A 17,854-nucleotide genomic window follows, 5' to 3' on the forward strand; every position below is an offset into this window, starting at 1 on the left:
ATAACACAACACATCTATTAATTTAATACCCAGATGTGACAGAACACATGTAAGACTTACACACAGCCTTTATTTTGCGATAGTGAATTTGCAGGTATCCTGGGGAGGGAAGAGAACTGATATTAAGGAAATACATATTTAAAGGGGATATACGTCTTAAATGTGTTTTGTCACATCTGGGTGTTAACTGAATATTTTTTTAGCATTATTTGTTGTGTTTTGACTCTATACTTGTGTTTCTCAGGAGACAGCAGAAATATTGATGTTTACATTTATATTCACATTCCCGTTGATATTGACTTAGGTACTCAACTACTTACTTGTAGTTTGACTCTTGTCAAAAGTTGAAAATCTCTGCAAACATCAAGATGGCTAAGGACGTGCAAAGAAACTCAATCACATTTAGAGAAGGTAATGTTTAGATCGGATTAATTCGAAGTGTGTCTCTGGGTGCGTTTGATCTACGAACGTTGTGTTTAACTGAAGCACACTCTGACTGAGTGTGCCATAGAAACTGACACATGTCGTATTTTTCTACATTCACAGATTTTTGGCTAAAGTAAAAAAAAATCGTTGTCATTTTCTTCCCAGCTGGCAGTAATTCTTTTGCACTGATAACAAAGATAAGCATTTTAGCTTTCGCAATGTGTGGAGTTCTTGAAAAACAAGTTGTGCCAAAAACGAAATAAACACCTCCATTAAACTTAATGCAGAAGCATGTTGTCTATAACAGTAAACGATGCAAGAAGACAGGAAGAAAGGCACCGCTGGGATTTAAACCCAGGATCTCGTGTTTATTAAAGAGGCGCTTTAACCATCTAAGCCACGACACCGGCAGAACTCTCTTCTTTTACTGCCACTTGGACACACCGCTCTGAGACACCTGCGTTTAGTAAGCACTGAGTCCGCCGGCTGAGCAAGCTGCCTCCTTTACACGGAACAGGAGCCCTGACCGTAAGAGAAATGAAGAGAAATGGCTTTTATCGGGCACTTTTCATGTCCAATGCACTTGACATCTCCCAAGGGGGACAGAGTTCATTAACGACACTTTTCCTTTCTTTCTTCTTTCTGTACACTTTGATGAAACAAAACGAGAAATCATGTAAGGGAAAATGTCTTTTTTCATGGAGAAAACATGCACCGGGAAATGTTGTGTTTAGAAGAAGTGAGTTAACATGAAAAGTGACCTAATTTACCAGAGCAAATGCTCACCAAGCAAGATCTGCTTTACTACTAGAGAGAAGTAGAGTGAAAGACGTGATCATTTCACGCCGCTGTGGAATGAAACGCTTTTGTCTTGGAATTCTAAATCAATTAGAAATTCAGAGCGACACATAGGCTTTGTCTGCTTAAAAGTGATGATTTTTTAAAACTAAAAAAAATGTAGAAAACACGTTTCTCACTTAGAAATTTAAGATGGGGGTGGGGTATTACTAGTAACGGCACTGAACTCACCATGGTGCAATTAATTTACGTGACGGGCTAGTGGTTTAATGGATAACGCGTCTGATTTCGGTTTATAAGATTGTCGATTCGACTTCTACCGGGGTTGTGTGATTCAAATCAGGCTCCTCAGAAATAGATGTCTGTTATGTAAATGAACCCCACCTGAAAGCAAACGTTGGGTCTGGGTTCCTTTCTTTCCTGCATGAAATAGCAAATCGTTACAAAAACAAAAACACCAACTAATGTCCAATAGTCCAATAGTTAGTCATTTAAGTAAACATGAATATACTGTAAGGTCTTGGTACATGGGAGTGGATTTCAACCACAATTAAAAGAAGGGCAAATTATAATTACAGGCTTCAGACACTTTTTCATACAAAAGTGACCAAACACTCCCTAACTTTCAGGTTTGCTTGAACCTGTAACAGAAAAGCGGTTTGAAACTTCCATTCTCTGATGTCACTGTCTCTAAAGTCGGACGTGATGTTTCGCGGATGTGCAGTGTGCCTTTTCTCTTGTCGTGTTCAAGATGAAATGCTGCATAAGCTCCTGACTGGGTGTTCTGTACTGTTCAGATTACCTAGGTGGTGTACAGCTAAAACCCAACTGCATGGTGTGAATTCCAGGTTTGGCACCAGCAGCACCTGCAAACACATCAGCTGACCTCGACATGATTTGAACACGCGACCTTCTGATCTGGAGTCAGACGCGCTACCGTTGCGCCACGAGGTCACTTGCGACACGTGCTTTTAATTCACCCAAAGAGAAATATCAGCGTCCCTGAAAAAGATTGTTTTCATTCTCTCCTGTGAGGAGCGCCGCTCTTCCAACGAGGGTCTCTTCATCCCAGACCACAGATTATTCCTCCCGCCCGGCTCTCTCACGGAGAGCAGACACACTGTCTCCACTAATGTGTTTACTACATCTATAGATCTGACCCCCTACAGCCCCGATATTCCTGGACAGGATATTTACCACCAGCCTGGTGAACTTCTCATCTTGACCTCTCCCAGGAGGAGCACAATTAACACAGAATCCTCTCTCCATTTAGCAAATAACACAAAAAACTGTTTACCTGTCAAGACAGAAAACCAGGCTGCTCCAGGTGAGGCTTAAACTCACAACCTCGGCATGAGTCCACTGAATATGTCATTTTACATGGCCTGAACCAGGAAAGAGATTGGAAGTCAAGAAGTTATGGTTTTGTTTTAATACTTGCCTACTCTTTTAATTTTTCGGTCAAATCTTTTATTTGGGAGTACTTTAAATGGATGTTAATCTTTGTCCCAATGCACGATTCTGGGCCATGGTGTATCTTGAATAATGTTCTTATAGGCTTCAGTTTGGAAAAGTGCGGTCTTCAGAAGCTACTGAAACCGCTAATGGTTTCATAACACTTAATGCAAAAGCAACGTTCGGGTTTGAAAAATAATATTTCTTGCTATGAATACAAACACTGTTACAGGAGGCGTGTTAGGGCTATTTTAGCTTAGATCATCAATTCATCTTACATTTCTTCTCCATCTATATCAACAGCGTCATCGCTACTGAGCGCTAAAGGCAGGTCCTGGCAATACAATCTTCTTTAGAAAACATTTTTAAAACTATTTCCACTACCATACATAAAGTAAAAGATACCGATTGCACACAACTCATAAAATCTCTTTTCCAGGGACGTTGTAGCTAGATGCAAATTCCAATCGAAAATGTATCAGCTTTAAAATTTTCTTTTGGATCCACAGGACGATCAGCATGAGACTCAAAATATATTTGTGTTTGATTGTACAGCATAGATTGTACAGCATTTATGTTTACATTTATGTTACAATTAAGGTAAATATATCAAAATATCAACATCCAACTTCACAGTGCTAAGGTACTGTAACAGTGCTTGTCAAATTCTCAAACAAATCTGCGTTGTATTTCTAAACTCTTTTAGCAGAGGACGCAACAGGAGTATAAATGATATCTCCTGCAAGCCATTCAAAGATACTTTTCCAAGAGTGAATATGGATTTCTGGGGAGTTGCGGTGTTGATCACTATTGGACTTCCCCGGTCTCAAGTGTTGTTGTTGGACACGGGCAAAAGACTCGCATTTTCTGCAAATATAAAGAGGGTTAAGGTTTCAGCTTTAGCGGAGACAGTGTTTACATTGACAATAATAAGAAGATCGTCCCTGGGTGGGTTTAAACCACCAACCTTTCAGTTAACAGCCGAACGCGCTCGCCAATTGCGCCACAGAGACTGATGAGAGAAGCTTTTCTCCATTCGCACCTTTCCGGTCAAAAAATAAACATTGCTTGCATTTTCTTGCCAGTTGGCAATATTCCTACTGCTCTGATAGCAAAGAATTACATTTCATTTTTCACAAGCTGTATGAATTTCTTGAAAAACAAGTTGTTGCAGAAAGGAAATAAATTCATGCTTTAAACTAAATCAAGCCCTATGTGGTTGTCCAAGATGGTAGTTTCTGCACAAAAAGACAGGAAGAAAGGCACAGCTGGGATGTGGAGCTAGGATCTCCAGTCAACGAGACAGGTACTTAAACCAACTCAGCTACGGTGCCGGCAGAATTCTCCTCTTTTATAGCCGCTTGGACACACCGCTCTGAGCCATCTGCATTCAGTAAGCCCTGAGTCTGCTGGCTGAGCAAGCTGCCTCCTTTACACGGAACAGGAGTCCTGACCGTAAGAGAAATGAAGAGAAATGGCTTTTATTGGGCACTTTTCATGTCCAATGCGCTTGACATCTTCCAAGGAGGACAGAGTTCATTAACGACACTTTTCCTTTCTTTCTTCTTTCTGTACACTTTGATGAAACAAAACGAGAAATCATGTAAGGAAAAATATCTTTTTTCATGGAGAAAACATGCACCGGGAAATGTTGTGTTTAGAAGAAGTGAGTTAACATGAAAAATGACCTAAGTTACTGGAGCAAATGCTCACCTAGCAAGATCTGCTTTACCACTAGAGAGAAGTAGAGTGAAAGACGTGATCATTTCACGCCGTTGTGGAACGAAACGCTTTTGTCTTGGAATTCTAAATCAATTAGAAATTCAGAGCGACACATAAAGGCTTTGTCTGCTTAAAAGTGATGATTTTTTAAAACTAAAAAAAAAATGTAGAAAACACGTTTCTCACTTAGAAATTTAAGATGGGGGTGGGGTATTACTAGTAGCGGAACTGAACTCACCATGGTGCAATTAATTTACGTGATGGGCTAGTGGTTTAATGGATAACGCGTCTGATTTCGGTTTATAAGATTGTCGATTCGACTTCTACCGGGGTTTTGTGATTCAAATCAGGCTCCTCAGAAATAGATGTACGTTATGTAAATGAACCGCACCTGAAAGCAAACGTTGGGTCTGGGTTCCTTTCTTTCCTGCATGAAATAGCAAATCGTTACAAAAAAAAAACACCAACTAATGTCCAATAGTCCAAAAGTTAGTCATTTAAGTAAACATGAATATACTGTAAGGTCTTGGTACATGGGAGTGGATTTCAACCACAATTAAAAAAGGGCAAATTATAATTACAGGCTTCAGACACTTTGTCATACAAAAGTGACCAAACACTCCCTAACTTTCAGGTTTGCTTGAACCTGTAACAAAAAAGCAGTCTGAAACTTCCATTCTCTGATGTTACTGTCTCTAAAGCCAGACGTGATGTTTCACAGATGTGCAGTGTACCTTTTCTCTTGTCGTGTTCAAGATGACCTGCTGCATAAGCTCCTATCTGGGTGTTCTGTACTGCACTGTTATTTCATTCAGATTACCTATGTGGTGTACAGAGAAAACCTGACTGCATGGTATAATTTCCAGGTTCAGCACCAGCAGCACCTGCAAACACACCAGCTGACCTCGATGTGATTTGAACACACAACCTTCTGATCTGGAGTCAGACGCGCTACCGTTGCGCCACGCGGTCACTCGTGACAAGTCCTTTTAATTCCCCCAAAGAGAATAACAGTAATGCTAGACTAACTAGTATTAAAACTAATAATACTACTGTTAATTCTCTAACAGTAACACTATAATTATAAATAATATTTACATGAATATTAACATTAAAACTAAAACTATCAGTAGCGCTATCATCATTAATACTCACATGAACACTAGCATTAAAACAACCAGTTGTACTCTCATTAATATTGATATGAATACACTAGTATTAGTATTTGTTGCTACCCATGACGTTACATCGCTCTTTGTGATGAACGAGATACACCTAGACGCGCACAGTGACGTGGCGCCTGTCCCCGTGGTTACCATACTTATGATTTATAAACACGGGAAAAAATACATGTAAACTGTTACTTACAGTGCCTTGCGAAAGTATTCGGCCCTCTTGAACTTTTTAACCTTTTGCCACATTTCAGGCTTCAAACATAAAGATATAAATTTTTTATTTTATGTGAAGAATCACCAACAAGTGGGACACAATTGTGAAGTGGAACGAAATCTATTGGATTTTTGAAACTTTTTTAACTAATAAAAAAATGAAAAGTGGGGCGTGCAAAATTATTCGGCCCCCTTGCGTTAATACTTTGTAGAGCCACCTTTTGCTGCGATTACAGCTGCAAGTCGCTTGGGGTATGTCTCTATCAGTTTTGCACATCGAGAGACTGAAATTCTTGCCCATTCTTCCTTGCAAAACAGCTCGAGCTCAGTGAGGTTGGATGGAGAGCGTTTGTGAACAGCAGTTTTCAGCTCTTTCCACAGATTCTCGATTGGATTCAGGTCTGGACTTTGACTTGGCCATTCAAACACCTGGATACGTTTATTTGTGAACCATTCCTTTGTAGATTTTGCTGTATGTTTGGGATCATTGTCTTGTTGGAAGATAAATCTCCGTCCCAGTTTCAGGTCTTTTGCAGACTCCAACAGGTTTTCATTCAGAATGGTCCTGTATTTGGCTGCATCCATCTTCCCCTCAATTTTAACCATCTTCCCTGTCCCTGCTGAAGAAAAGCAGGCCCAAACCATGATGCTGCCACCACCATGTTTGACAGTGGGGATGGTGTATTGAGGGTGATGAGCTGTGTTGCTTTTACGCCAAACATATCGTTTTGCATTGTGGCCAAAAAGTTCGATTTTGGTTTCATCTGACCAGAGCACCTTCTTCCACATGTTTGGGGTGTCTCCCAGGTGGCTTGTGGCAAACTTTAGACGAGACTTTTTATGGATATCTTTGAGAAATGGCTTTCTTCTTGCCACTCCATAAAGGCCAGATTTGTGCAGTGTAAGACTGATTGTTGTCCTATGGACAGACTCTCCCACCTCAGCTGTAGTTCTCTGCAGTTCATCCAGAGTGATCATGGGCCTCTTGGCTGCATCTCTGATCAGTCTTCTCCTTGTCTGAGCTGAAAGTTTAGAGGGACGGCCAGGTCTTGGTAGATTTGCAGTGGTCTGATACTCCTTCCATTTCAAGATGATCGCTTGCACAGTGCTCCTTGGGATGTTTGAAGCTTGGGAAATCTTTTTGTATCCAAATCCGGCTTTAAACTTCTCCACAACAGTATTACGGACCTGCCTGGTGTGTTCCTTGGTCTTCATGATGCTCTCTGCGCTTTCAACAGAACCTTGAGACTATCACAGAGCAGGTGCATTTATACAGAGACTTGATTACACACAGGTGGATTCTATTTATCACCATCAGTCATTTAGGAAAACATTGGATCATTCAGAGATCCTCGCTGAACTTCTGGAGTGAGTTTGCTGCACTGAAAGTAAAGGGGCCGAATAATTTTGCACGCCCCACTTTTCATTTTTTTATTAGTTAAAAAAGTTTCAAAAATCCAATAGATTTCGTTCCACTTCACAATTGTGTCCCACTTGTTGGTGATTCTTCACATAAAATAAAAAATTTATATCTTTATGTTTGAAGCTTGAAATGTGGCAAAAGGTTGAAAAGTTCAAGGGGGCCGAATACTTTCGCAAGGCACTGTACATACATTTATCAACTTGGAATAGATTTTTTTAGCTCTAGGATACAGTTACCTAAATAATAATAAGAATAATCATTGTTTAATTTCGGTTTGAACATTTTTTACACTAAACACACTGTGGTAATTGATCGATACAGTCTTTATTGACTGTTTTCTAGATATTTAAAACAGGATCAAAAACAGAAAAAGAACCAGTACTCACCAATCGGTGAAGTTAATCGTTTATTCTACGGTTTTTCAATTGAATTAATTGGTTTTCGATAGATAAATGATCAATAACTCTCCTCCGTGCGCACCCTCCCGCGGTCTTGCTCTCTGATCCAGGTGCTCAGGCTGGTGTCTGTGACATTACAGCGCTCTTTCTAACAGAGCAGAGCGCGTCTCCGCTGGAGGAGACTCCTGTCCGGAGCCTGGGGGGCTTTTCTTACAGATATAACATCCCCCCCAAAAAAGAATACACCGGGCTGTGAAGAGAAGCAAATCATAACAGTTGTAAAAGGAGAGTGACAAACCAAGGAATGAAATTCATTAAACAGGAAAAAAAATAGTTTACTTCGCAGATGAATGTGTTACAAGGCGTACCTGTGTGGAGCAGTAGAGAACGAGTACAAGTCCCTGTAATAAGTGCATTTAAATGTTTTAAACGAATCATCAGAGTATAGAAGCCAGGAGGATCAGGAACCTGATCCTGGAGGTTAAAATGTGTATCCTGGTTTTATTTCCAGCCTGCTCTCAGTTCCATAGGTAGTCTGATTATTTAAATTAAATGTATAACTGTTACAATAATTCATCTAATTGTAAATTTATAAGACTGTGAGACACCTGTGAGAGACATATGAGAGCTGGTGATTCCCTGGGCTGGTGTGGAATCACACACAGACAGGTCTTCTTCTGTGTGATCTGAGTCCCACTGCTGAGAGCTATAGACTGGTCAACTGGTCACTACTGTAGACACGGTCATTGGCCCATCGGCTACTAATAATCAATATACAGTGTACTGACCAGAGTGTCACTACTTGTGTTTATTACATTAAAAGATAATTCCACACTCACGTGTGTTAGAAAACATTTATAAAACATGTTTGGAGATTGACATACAGTAAAGAAAGTAATACTGAAGGGCTGGAGGTCCTGGAAAGGGTTAATAGAAGCTTCTTGCTTCTGACCTGGAACAGAGTCCACAGCTGACAGATCAGTGAGTCTTGAGCCCAGTTCACAGAGAGGAGAACCAGGAGCTCTTCTCTGTCTCTAAGTGGCTGTGAGGAAGGAGAAAATGGGGAGATGTGACCTGAGTCCAGGCTGTTCCAGGATTGTCTGAACGTCCTCTGGTTCTGGATTGACGGATAAAAAGAAGTATGGAGCTTCTGTCCGATTGTCTCTGAGCTGTGAATCAGACTGAGAAGAGAATAATGATTTATTATTCTGCCTCTGATAATTTTTCTCTTTGCCAAGTGGTGTTACATCCCCTTCAGAAACTCTGCACAGACTGTCAGAGTGAGAGAAAAGTAGAGAGATGGACAGATAAGAGCACACGCGGTGAGAGATACATATGTCTTGATTTACTTTGAACCAAGTGTTCATTTCCTTTGTGGAACAAGTTGTTTCTGAACTTCAAGAAATTCATACAACTTCTGAAAGATAAAATATAAGTCTTGCTAATCAGGACAGAAGAAATACCGCAAGAAAATATCAGTGATTTTTCTCCTTTTAACGAAAAGTGGAGAAAAACAACGGCAGTGCATCTCCGTCATCTTAATTTAGCTTAATACAAGTATTCACTTCCTTTTCTGTGGATTACAGACTGCGAAAGATGAAATAAAGTTATTGGTTATTCATGGTCAGTGCAGAAGATATACTGCCGGCTGGCAGGAAAATGTCAGTATTTTATAATTCTTTAATTACAAACGTGTGAACAGCAAAAAGCAACGGGAGTGTGTCTCTGTGCAGCTGTTAAATGAAGGGCTGGTGGTTCAAACCCACTAAGGGACGAGCTTCAGACTGTTCCGCTGTAACCATAACCTCTGCTAAAACTTGATGGGATTTCTTCGCAAGCCCTCCTGAAATTTGCAGGAAATATGGATTTTACTCGTGTGGAACTACAAGTAAACAATTAAGTACCTGTCAATGTCCAAGAAAACCATTTTCACATGTGGAATTTTATCTTCAACTGGCTGTCAGGAGAATTCATTTATACACCCGTTGTATCCTTAGCAAAAATATTTTAAAATTAGAACACAGATTTGTTGGAGAACTTGACAATCCTTGACAATCATTATTAAATGAGCATTATACAATTGTGTGTTGATATTTTGTATATGTACCTTAATTGTAATAAAATTAAACATAATTGCTTTGATATGGATGTTCATTTGAAGGATTTGAGGAAACTATCAAGGATCTCAGAACAACCAAAGATACATTTGGGCATCTGCTATTGGTAAAGATTAAAGAGTACTGTAAGTGTGAAGCTTGCACACACACGAGAGAAAAATCAGTTTTAATGTACTTCATTAAACTGATGGTGTGCTTATCAATCGTGCATAAAATGTACATAGCTGAGGATGGTTTCAATCAGTCAATTTCTGGATTAAGGGCCCAGCACGGTTCCGCTGCACCACTCTGCTAACAGATGTCTTAGTGTGATTCAACACAACTACTCTATCTTTGCTTTCTAAAAGTGTGCCCGAGATGGAAAAGTCTAAATGGTAAACGCAGACGTCACTTTGAGCACTTGGTCTTTTATAGTACAAATCATCACACTCTGCCTTACATGGCGTGTCTTCAAGATCGTTGTGAACCAAACCTTCTGCCAAACTGAATCTTTCGTCGTTAATTCCCAAATCTTCAATGAGAATCAGTGAAACGAAAACCAAGCCCATGTACACACTCGCGTCCTAGCGTGAAAGAAAAATGATGTAAGCATTTGAGAAATAACGAGAGTAGTCTGAACATCTCCAGCCTGTCAACTGCTCTACAAAGTGATCGCTCCCTCTACACCCACTTTATAACGCTGAAAATGATTCAGGAAGCACAGCAAAGTTCTAGAACCAGCGAATGCATCTGCATACATAAAATGTCAATTTTTCAAAAGTAAAATCTTCAGCTTTGAAAGATTGTCATCTATATATTTTCGTTTTTCTCTTTTTTACATAACACGCTTTCGAGAAACAAACTGTCTTGTAATGAAGGCTGCATTAGAAAATGTGTATCTAGCTTTGTTAAATTAAAATCGGCACATCCCAGTGGACAAAAGATGTAGAATATATGGCTATTAAACGCATACTTTAGACGTATAAATGTGCTCTGTAACTGGTCTAGAATGAAATTCAAATATACATATATCATTATACGTCAATTAGACATCTATGATTATATGTTTATTATACATAAATGGCTGGAGTTATATTATACGGATAAATTTAGAGGACTAATATACATATATAGTTAAAGGCCTATTATACATCAAATAAATATTTTATAGGTGTAGAAACTAGTAAATAAAGCCAATGATTTGTTTTAGAAATGTATTCTTAAAATATACAATTATTCACACCTGAAAAATATGTAGTTCAAATTATACATTATATACAATATTGTAATCAACAAATGGCTAATCATCATAAAAACACAACTAGTAAACTTCAGTTACAAATTCTAGTAACATGGCAATATATATAGTAATGACAAACAAACTAATCACATGATCCCGCTAAAATTTAACTCAAAACCACATTTCGATTCAAATATAAATTTTAACATTTACAACTTCTATATTTCCACGAAAATATAATTAATGCAGCACAAACGCTACTTTCTAAAAAAGACAGAATGAAACTGTTTGTTTTTGTGTTTCATGGTGATCCTCCTCTCGATACTAATGAAATGTTTAATATGATCCCTCGAGAAACAAAAAGGAGTCCATTTCCGCCTGGAATGATTGATGCCCCGTGGTACACTACGAGTTGCGTAAGGCTCTGTAACGCGCAGATGAGAAACTAACCTCTGCTTCTTCATTATATACACAGAGAGCTATATATGCGAGCTTACTGCCTCCTACGGGCTCTGTATTTGTTAGCGGTACAAGACCGGACGTGGAGAAATGAAGTGAGGAGGGTGTGTACATTAAAAGGCTCATATCGTCCCTGGAAGGGCTCAAACCACCACCCTTTTGGTTAACAACCAAACCACAAAGACGCATGTACAGCTTAACACTTCTCGGTCTCAGTGAAAGTGATACTCCGTAAAATTTCCAGAGATTCATTTATTTTTAAAGGAAAATCACCAACAGCGGCCGAGATCTACTGGAGTTTTTTCATTCTATACTGCGATTTATGAAGGGTACCCTGTGAAAATACGAGTTTTGACGAGACGGGATGGACATATAAGGTCAAAAAGCTTGGGGAATTGAACTTTAAGGTGAAGACTGCGGGTTCAGTAGCAGCAGAACCTGATCAGTATCAGTTGACTCCGATATACTTTGAAAATGAACTTGGGGATTTAGAGTCAGACGTGCTACCGTTGCACCTTGGGGTACTTAATTTAAAAAAATAGAAAAAACAATCAGTGTTCCTGGATCTGTAATTGAGAACAACACCTGCACAAGAGCTGCGCAGGAAGAATAAAATGTGGTCTGGGAAGAAGAGACTCTCTTTGGAAGAGCTGCGCTCTTCATAGGAGATTTTTTTTTTTGTGAAGCTGATTTGTCTCCTTTGGGGAATTCAAAGGCACAGACAGCCGTGACTTCGTGGCGCAACGGTAGCGCGTCTGACTCCAGATCAGAAGGCTGCGTGTTCAAATCACGTCGAGGTCAGCTGTTACTTTTTCAGGTTCTGCTGGTCCTGAACACGGAATTCACACAATGCAGTTGAGTTCTATCTGTACACCACATAGATAATCTAAACAAAATAGAGCAGTACAGGACACGCAGTGTGGAGCTCACACAGGCTTACAGTCCCCAGCATTGGAGTGAAGAGGAAAAAAAGAACTTTGTTTTTTTTTTAAGAGAAAAGGCACAGTTCACATCTGCTTAACATCACGTCCAACTTTAGAGACAGCTACATCAGATAATGGAATCACAGAAGTTTCAGATAACTTTTTTTTTAATACAGGTTCAAGCAAACCTGAAAGTTAATGAGTTTCCGGACACTTTTGTTTTATTAAAAAGTGTCTGAAGCCTGAAAATGTAATTTGAAAAAAAAAAACCGCTGTTGGACATTAGCAGGTGCTTTTTGTAACGATTTGCTATTTCATGCTGGAAAACAAAGGAAACAGACCCAACGTTTGCTTTCAGGTGCGGTTCATTACATAATATACATCTATTACTGAGGAGCTATAATAAAATTTACACGAGCCAGGTAGAAGTCGAACCTATAATCTTATGATCCGAAATCAGACGCGTTGTTTATTAAACCGCTGGCATTTCACATGACTTGAATTTCCCCATAGTGTGCTCAGCGCCTCTACTAGTAATGCACCGCTCCGTCTAAAATTTCAAAGTGAGAAACATGTGTTTTCTGATTTTTTATGAGTTTTAAAATATAATCTCTTTAAATCAGACAAGGGGTTTATGTTTCGCACTGAAATTCCGATTGACTGAGAATTCAAAGAAAGACTGTTTTCTTCCACAACACCGTATAATTATCACATCCACCAGACTCCCCAACCTCTCCAGACCTTGCTGGGTGAGCAATTGCTCTGATAAATTAGGTCACGTATCATGTTAAATCATTTCTTCTCAACACAACATTTCCTGGTGCACGTTTTCTCTATGAAAAAAAAAAGACATTTTTCCCTTGCACGATTTCTCGTTTTTTATCAAAGCGTACAGAAATAAAAAAGAAGAAGAAATAGTGTCGCAAAAGAACTCTGTCGCCCTTGGGAGATGTCAAACGCATTGGACATGAAAATGCCAGATAAAAGCCAGTTCTCTTCGTTTCTCAGTGTCGGGGCTGCTATGTAAAAGAGGCAATTTGCTCTGAGCGCAGGTTCAGCGCTTACTGAACGCAGATGTCTCAGAGCGGTGTGTCCAAGTGGCTGTAAAAGGTGATGGTTGTCCTGTCACCGTAGCCTAGTTGGATAAAGCGCTTCTCTATTAACCAAAAGAACCGAGATTCAAATCCCAGCCGTGTCTTTCTTCCTATCTTGTAGTACAGAACGTATCATTTCGGGCAATCACAAAGGGCTTAATTTCGTTAAATGCAGGTGTTCATTTTCTTTCTGGAAAACTTTTTTTCCGTTTTTGATGAAATTCACACAGCTTGCGAAAAATGAAATTCAATTCTTGGTTATCAGTGCAGAAGAAATATTACCGGCTGGCAAAATAAACGGTAAGATTATTATTTTTTAACCGAAAACTTGTGATTCGATAGAAGAATCCGCCAGTCAGTCTCTGTGGCGCAATCGGTTAGCGCGTTCGGCTGTTAACTGAAAGGTTGGTGGTTCGAGTCCACCCAGCGATGGGATTCTTCTGCAATGTTGTCAACTAAATGTTGTCTGAAATCAATTGGATTTCTCGGCGAAACCATAACCATTTTAATATTTGCAGGAAATGCGAGTGTTTAACACGTGTCAGGGTCACCGGGAAATGTCCAATAATGCCCAACATTGCAACTCCCCAGAAAACCATATTCACTCAAAAAAAATTATCGTTGAATCTTCATTTATACTCCAGTTGAATCCTCTGCTGAAATATTTTAAAAATACAATGCAGGTTTGTTTGAGAACTTGACAAGCATTGTTACGATAGCACTGTGCAGTTGGATTTTGATATTTTGACATATTTACCTTAATTTTAAACATAAATACTATACAGTCTATTGTAATTTTAAAATAAGTTAGCCGAGGATGCAAAGGGGTGAAAGGGAAAGGTCAGACGGTATAGTAAAAACAAGGTTAGGATTGGTGGAGGTGGTAGGGGTGTTGATGGTTTTTCTCTGTAGAGGATGATTGAGTTTTTTATCCTTCTCTGAAGTGAGAAATTGGAAGAGTTGGGAGTTGAGGGATCTGATGAGGTTAGTTATAAAAGGAAGTTGATGTGGAGCTGTTAGCCGTAAAACTTCCTAACGTCTTTAAACTGCAGTAAGCAAAGATAAAGGAAATTATCTTTGCTTACTGCCCTGTCTTTCTCACACCTGAAGAAGGCTCCACGGCCAACACGTTATGTTTCCTTTCTTCTCTTTTCAGCATGGAATAATCCTTTACTTTTTCCTTTGCAGCCTACGCATGCTGACACAGCTACCCACCTGATATATAACATTCCTATAATCACAACTATGAATGTCCAATGTGGGTATTTTTTCCATTATTATTTATTTTGGCATTGAAGCATATTTTATGTAATACAGAAGTGTCATAATCACTGAAAAACATATTTTTTCATTTAGAAAGAATTAAAAAAATATAAATCACTATGAATTACATTTAGCCTGTTCTGATCTAGGTTTTCTATATACTTTAACATGCCATGTTCAGAATGTCACAACGCAGAAATGCAACAGTGAAGTTTTGTCATTACAAATGTTCGTGGTGAGTGATTTTGACTCTCTTACCTTAGTGTCAGTGTTTTGGTAATGAGGAAGGAGGGAAAAAGTAATTCAGCAGAAGGGGTGCTATTTTGTTGACTATAAATCCTCACATGCCATGTTCAGAGGGTCATATTAAAAAAAGGTACAGTAAATTTTCTTATAGTTCATGATTTTCATAATTTGTTACATTGTGTCTCACACCTTTGTGTCAGAATTCTGAGATGTTTTTTTTTTAAACAGGGGCCATCGCAATACAACAGAAAGAGCAATTAGCTTTTCCCTATGAATTCTCTCATGCCATATTCAGAAGGTCATATCTTAAAAATGGTACAGCAACATTTCCTGAAGTTCAGGATTTTGAGAGTCTGTTACATTGTGTCTCACACCTCATTGGCAGAATTGTGAGACAATTTTATAATCAGGAGGGAGGGTCATAGCAATACGCAGAAAGTGTCATCACCCTTTGCTCATCCTCCGTTAACCATATATTCTCATATGCCATGTTCTAAATGTCCCATTGTAAACTGCTATAATAACATTTCTTGCAAAATGCAAGATTTTAAGACTTTGAGAATTCACGTTTTGCCTTTGTCTTATTTACTTGTTGTCTAACATGCCAGTTTGTGTTATTGTGAGTTTTGAAAATTGGTTTTCGATTTTCTGAAATGTGTTTCATACAAAAATGCAATTTGGATAATCATTACTTACATATTCCCCTTTACTGAGGATATGTGCAGTAATCCACTCGGATTAGTATTTTTAAAAATGACTATAGAGAGCCATCTACAGGCGAAAGGCGGCATAACATCACAGCAGCAGCACTGGAACGAAAAACGCGAATAAGAAGCTGGCGAATAAGCAGCCAACTTCAGCTTCGTTAATACAATAGGATTGGGTGAGGTAGAAAAATATTTCTTCCTCTGAATCCTAACATTTTTGTAGGTGTTCTAGGACTTCTCGTTTCAGATAAAGCTGCCAATACATCACTTATTTCTACTCCATCAATATCAGCAGTGTTATCAGTACTGAGCCCTAAGTGTGGGTCCTGTCATCATAGAAAAACTTGAACGTATCAACTGCATTCACCTGAAAAAATCTGATAAAATTGAAAAATACATCGGAAACAAATTTACAGATCCAGAAGAGACTCATCATGAGACTCAAAACAGACCTGTTTTTAATTCTTTCCAGGAGGAAAGATTATTCAGATGCAAACATGGGTCCAAAATCAATGTACTCACCTATCTGTGTTGCTTCTTCAAATCCTTCAACTGAACGTCGGTATTAAGGGATGATATCATACAAATTTTGGTTTTCTTTTAAAGCACTTTTTAAAAAAAATATGAGCCTCTATTATAGTTGTCTTGGATGTTTCGCAAGGTATAATAGACCCCCTTGTGCCCTCTGCTAAAATATTATAAAATACAACAATCTTTATATATATATAGAACAGCATTTATGGTTACATCTATATTAAAATTAAGATAAATATACAAAAGTATTGAAATACAAATGTACAGTCCTAACATAATCATGCTGTCCAACTGTCTTTTTTGCTTTTCAAGTTCTCCAACAAATCTGTATTGTAATTTTAAATATTTTAACTAAGGGTGCAACGAGAGTATAAATGAATTCTCCCGCCAGCCATTTGAAGGTCAAAGTCCATGGCTGAATATGATTCCCTTGAATGCTGGCCATGACTGGTCATTCCCAGTGATAATGACTAATGTACTCACTTGTTTACTTGTTGTAGTTTGACACACAAAACAACTGCATTTCCTGCAAATATCAAGTGGGTTAAGGTTTTACTAAGGAATCCAATTAAGTAGAATAATGAGAAATGGGCTCGAACCACTAACCTTTCAATTAACAGCTCCCAGAGACTCACGTGCAACCCTTTTCTCCATTTGCAAGCTTTTGGTAAAAAAAAAAGACTTTATTCTTGCCGGCCTGTAATATTTGTTTTGCACTGATAAGCAAGATCTGTGTTTCATCTTTCGCAAGCTGTATGAATTTCATGAAAAGCAAGTTGTTCTAGAAAGAAAATGAAAACTTGCATTTAACAAAATCAAGCCGCACGTGATCATCCATAGTGATACATTCTATAAGACAAGACAGGAAGAGAGGCACCACTGGGATTTGAACTCAAGATCTCCTGTTTAATAGGAAAACGCATTAACTAAATCAGCCAAAGTGCTGTCAGAGTATTAACATCATGTCTGATGTCAGTGATTGCAGCTGACGAGGAGGATCGCTGGAGGACAGTTCACTGTGAACAAGTCAGCCTGCATAATGAGGGGAAGAGACCAGCCTCTGTGATGCACTATAGAGTTACACTAACCTTCTGCCCTACTGTTCTCTGCTGCATTCTACCCTAGCAGATAAATATTGGTTTCCATGCGTGTAAGGTTTCTTTTTTTTGTCAAATATTTTCAAGCATATTTTTGCTGTTGAAAATAAGTTGTTTGTGGTTTTGAGTGTTGTGTTCCTCTTCCTTTAGTGTCACCCAAAGTGATACATTGTGCTTCGGCAATTCTTCGGGCTATAGTGTTTAGAGGAGTTCAGTTGAATTAGTTTGCATAGATAAAGTATTTATTTTCCTTTTAATCCTTTAAAGCATATTACATTGTCAATACATTGTATCTTTCTTCCTACTAATTGTCATCATTTTTTTTCTGGCTTGATCTCGTAATCAGATATTTCAGAATCTTCCTTAAAAACTAGTAAAAGAAGTGGGACACATTCATGCACACTAAAAAATATGAAAGGGTAGCAGGACACAGTAACCACAAAACATCTTGTAGATTATGAATGTGCCTAAAATATTTCAGTACTTTAGAGGGTTCTGCCATTTTAGATGTTGTACTGGGCCTGTCTGATTTATCAAACGTGTCATTTAAATCTCACATCATTTCTATATCAGTCTCAGGGCCTT

At 38.7% G+C, this 17,854-nt stretch overlaps 5 non-coding genes across 5 annotated transcripts; 2 read left to right on the forward strand and 3 right to left on the reverse strand.

Annotated features, from left to right (window-relative positions):
- Positions 1-2,106: 2,106 nt before the first annotated feature.
- On the reverse strand, positions 2,107-2,178 carry trnaw-cca (transfer RNA tryptophan (anticodon CCA)). Its single transcript has one exon. It is a non-coding gene; the product is annotated as a tRNA-Trp (tRNA).
- A 1,440-nt stretch (positions 2,179-3,618) lies between these two features.
- trnan-guu (transfer RNA asparagine (anticodon GUU)) lies at positions 3,619-3,692 on the reverse strand. Its single transcript has one exon. It is a non-coding gene; the product is annotated as a tRNA-Asn (tRNA).
- A 1,609-nt stretch (positions 3,693-5,301) lies between these two features.
- Positions 5,302-5,373, reverse strand: trnaw-cca (transfer RNA tryptophan (anticodon CCA)). Its single transcript has one exon. It is a non-coding gene; the product is annotated as a tRNA-Trp (tRNA).
- Positions 5,374-12,134: 6,761 nt separating this feature from the next.
- On the forward strand, positions 12,135-12,206 carry trnaw-cca (transfer RNA tryptophan (anticodon CCA)). The gene has a single exon. It is a non-coding gene; the product is annotated as a tRNA-Trp (tRNA).
- A 1,574-nt stretch (positions 12,207-13,780) lies between these two features.
- On the forward strand, positions 13,781-13,854 carry trnan-guu (transfer RNA asparagine (anticodon GUU)). Its single transcript has one exon. It is a non-coding gene; the product is annotated as a tRNA-Asn (tRNA).
- Positions 13,855-17,854: the final 4,000 nt, after the last annotated feature.

Source organism: Lepisosteus platostomus, unplaced genomic scaffold (genome assembly GCF_059453375.1).
Source record: "Lepisosteus platostomus isolate fLepPlt1 unplaced genomic scaffold, fLepPlt1.hap1 Scaffold_96_H1, whole genome shotgun sequence".
Lineage (NCBI taxonomy): Eukaryota > Metazoa > Chordata > Actinopteri > Semionotiformes > Lepisosteidae > Lepisosteus > Lepisosteus platostomus.